This window comes from Malus domestica, chromosome 09, assembly GCF_042453785.1.
Source record: "Malus domestica chromosome 09, GDT2T_hap1".
In the NCBI taxonomy this organism is placed as follows: Eukaryota; Viridiplantae; Streptophyta; class Magnoliopsida; order Rosales; family Rosaceae; genus Malus; species Malus domestica.
In genome coordinates, this window is record NC_091669.1 from 28,306,126 (window position 1) to 28,310,352 (window position 4,227).

Consider the following 4,227-nt stretch of genomic DNA (forward strand, 5'->3'; position numbering starts at 1 on the left):
TATTACAGATATAATCATGGCTTTGAATTAACCTCTAGCCAAAATCAATTTATTTACACATTATTAAAAATAGAAATAAAAGAGAAGTTTGGAAAAATTAAACCGAAAGATAAAGGAGTTTTGCTCTGTCCTTTCCGAGGTGTGCTGCGCAGGCAGCTTTCTCTCCGTGCCGAGGCTCTCCTCTGCCTCTCTCTGCAAAGCCCTGCTATATTTCTATTCTTTTTCGCCCAAAACAGCCTTTGACTTCTCTCCTTCTGACTTCATGTCTTCTCTTTTTTTATTTTCTTTTTCTCCCCGATGCTGCTCTCTCTGCACGTCCTCACCTCTGACTTCTTCTCGCTGACCCCGTGCTGCCAAAGGCAGCTCCCTCTCTCGTCAGTCACCTCTCCACTCTCACGCTGCCCAAAAGGGCAGCTCCCTGTGCTCACCCTGTCCCTTGCGTCTCTGCGAGCTGCCCAAAGGGCAGCTCCCCCCTCTCCCGCTCTCCAGACCCCCAGCTGCCAAAGCAGCTCCCTCTCTCGTCATATGTTGTAATATATTATATATGAATGGTAGTGCTTTGCCTATAAACCAAATGATGAAAAGCAGGAGCACCGAAAACTCCTAGTGGAAAGGCATCTTTTAGCTGGACATCTTCATTTCCATTCCTGCTGTCCAATTCTTTCCCTGCGTCAGTCCCGCACTCCTCACCTCTTATTCTTTTCTTTTCTTTTGTTTTTGCCATCATGCACTCCTTCCTTTTCTTCTTTATTTTCTCCTTCTTTGCCGTTCCTTTCTTCTTCTACAAAACATGAATCATGATGATGTTTCAAACATCATCATGACTTATCATTATTATTATTTTTATTTTTTAATTTAATTTAAAAGCTGATCTACACAGACAGTTTTGACAAATTTATTACATAAAATTTCACTTGTTCTATTTTTATTTTCTTTGCATAACAAATCCTATAAACACAAAAATAACGTAAATAGCTCAAAAATATAAGGAACTAACTAAGAAAAGACGAGTGAATTCGAAGTAAAAATATATATAAATATGATTCGATCATTCTGATCACCTGGTTGGTGATAATAGCGGCAGGTTACCGAATAATTTTGGAGTACTGGGCGTACTTTTGATCACTTGGATGGTGATAATAGCGGCAGGTTGCCGAATAATTTTGGAGTATTGGGTGTACTTTTGATCACCTGGATGGTGATAATAGCGGCAGGTTGCCAAATAATTTTGGAGTACTAGGCGTACTTTTGATCACCTGGTTGGTGGTAATAGCGGCAGGTTGCCGAATAATTTTGGGACCATAGGGCTTGGCTCTTTTGGGCATATAGGCATTGGTCCTCCATTAACATTCCAACCCATTATTTTGGGCTTGCCCTTTTTTTTATTATTTTTTTTATTTTTTTATTACCCTATGATGGGGTTTATACAGATGTCTCCGACAAATAAATTACATCATTCAAAAATAAAGGTTTCGACACAAAAGCTTCGACAGTTGCAGATCGTTGGTGCGTACTGCACTTACTGCGTACTGGGTTGTTGTAGATCTTTTTCCATGTGCGTATTACACCTACTGAATGTTTTACCTTTCCCTTTCTCTTTATTTTTCTTTCTTTTGGCAGATGACAAACAAGGGAATAATGCCATTTCCTTTTTTTTTTTTTTTGCTTTTGCTTTTGCTTTTTCTTTTGCTTTCGTTTTCTCTTTTCTTTTCTGCTTTTGTTTCTCCCACTCCATTTCTTTTCCCACCCATATTCCCCATCCCTATCTGATGCAATCCTTTAGGCGCAATTTTTTATAATCTCCAAATCCTTAAAGTAAGATCATCACTACAGGTAATCATTTTGTCTCTATTTTGTTGTTATGCATGTGCAGACATGCCGAAAGATCAAAGGGAAAGAGCAAATAATAACATCCATCATTGCAGCCACGAATCGTAGTGGGTGAGTTGAGATGAGCGAGTAGGGGCTGAGTTGAGCAGTGGGTCGAGGACGAGTTGGCTGAGTCGAGCAGTGGGTCAGGGACGAGTTGGCATCCAGAACTGGGGTTGTGAGCTTCAAGTCTTTGCCTCTGTTGCGGCGGGTGAGCTTCTCCTCATCCGGTGCCATACGCACCACCTGACTCCTCCAATGCAGGCGAGAATCGAACCATAGGGCGGAGGAAAGAGACGTCAACCTTGCTGGGGACAAAGAAGATTGCTTTCATCTCCAATTCGACCAGCTGTAACTAGGAGGCTCCAACGTGGGTTGCTTCTCCAATTCCATTCATGTGTGTAACTTTATAGTAATACCAGATGTTTCAAACCCTATTAGCATCAATTTCACGACTTCTCTTCACTTTCTGGTGAATTGAAGGACACATTAAATTCATGCAAACAGGACACTCGAGTAGGTCGTGCACATTACTCTTTGGTGGCATTCTAGAATTTCCAAACAAACCAGGGGCTGCTTTTCTAAATGGATAAGCCTTTAGATCAGCAGTGGAAGTTGCAACATCAGAATCTGTAAATGCCACACGAGACTCGGCCACGTCCTCAAAGAAGCGACCTCCAGGAGACATGTTTCTTCCTCAAACGTCAATGCCGGTACTCTTAGATTGGGATCAATATCAGTCTTTTTCCCCAATTGTGTCACATTCCACAAGTATCAATTAAAATACCTCCATTCTTCAAATTTCGAACATATAGCCTCCTCTAACCTTCTTCTTTTGGATAAACACCAGGGAGAAGAAAATCACGTCTGACCACTGCTTGCAACGTGATGTCAACCACCGTCATCGGTGTGTTTACGATCCTAAGGGTGGTCGAACTTCATGAGGACCTCGAGGTCAACGAGGCCGAGGGACATGAGGCCGATAGTGAGTCCGGCCATCATGCCGGTGAAGCATACCAAGCCTACGATTATAAGCACGTACAGAAAGAACTTCATCCCGCAGCAGGCCACCACCGCAGCCATCTCCGTCGCTCACTAGCTTGGTTGCTGGAGAGTGGAGACCAAAATTTGAAGCCCACGAGCTTGAACAGCCCCAGTTCACCAGATCCCCATCGCTATGCGTATTGGATCCACTCCCGGGTCCTTAACCCTGACCCGGCCCGTCTGACTTGCCCTTTTTCCCATTAGAAAATGGAGATCTGAGAGTGAGATGTAGAGAGAGAAAATAGATGGTGGTTGCGGGGGTCGATGACGACGGCGAGGTGGGTGGTTCGCTCTAGCTGCTGACTGTTGCTCTGAGCAGGAGAAATTGAGGGACGAGATCACTTTGAGAGAGCTTGCAGACACCATGGATGGTAAAGGAGATGGAGTCTAAGTAAAGGAGTAGAACCTTTGAAGCCAAATCGTCAATTTTCTGTTGAAGACTTAAGAATATCTCTGATTGTTCTAAAAGCTTTTTCTCCAGTTCAGAAACATCAGGCAATGGATATATGGACTGAATCTGAATATCTGCAGGGAACAATTTGCACTCATCGGAGAATATTTGAGCTTGTTTTTCAGCTATGGAATCAATTAGTTGTATGTCCTTTGCTACCTGCTCGTCGGTACTCCATTCTTGATTATAAGCATAAATACTCGCCTCCATAAGATCTACAATTAGATGAAGCATTTCAATGCAAACTTCATAGCTTCCTTGTCCACTGGATTCGAGCGATCTCTTCGTTGGCATTCCCTTGAAGATTTTGTTGAGAGAATGGCGACCTGTCCCCCAACAAGCGGAAGAAGAGCCACTCGAGAAGGGCGTAGGGCTCCATGCCGGCGAAGAGGAAGGACCGAGTAGCCACAGTGGCTCTAGGATAATTCAGCAGCGCCAGCTTCCTCTATATCTTTTCCATTTGTCTTACTTCCATTTTTGAACTCCAATACTAAATCAAACACTTGGACTGGGATTCGAAATCGTCACAAAAACTGAAAAATGTTTTGGTGAATTTTCAGGTTTTAGTTAGGGCATTTGAATCAATCAACAATTTGAGATGTCGGCTTTTGATGTTGGCAGAGAGAGTTTTGGTTCTCTTGGGTTTTGCAGATCCATGATGGAGGTGAAAAATTGAGAGAGAACCGACATAACTTTTCGTGTCGATTCCCACATACGACGCCAAATGTTGATGCACAAAACCGAAGGTCTTGGAACAACGTAAATCCGACCATGAATCTGCAAGAAATGTAAATAACACAAGATGTATCGTGGTTCACCCCAATATTTGGGCTACGTCCACACTGATATTGTATTTCTCTGTT

The 4,227-nt window shown here is 42.9% G+C and overlaps 1 pseudogene; it reads right to left on the minus strand.

Moving 5' to 3' along the window:
- Positions 1–3,205: 3,205 nt before the first annotated feature.
- LOC114827156 (AUGMIN subunit 7-like) lies at positions 3,206–3,839 on the minus strand (annotated as a pseudogene).
- Between the last annotated feature and the right edge of the window lie 388 nt (positions 3,840–4,227).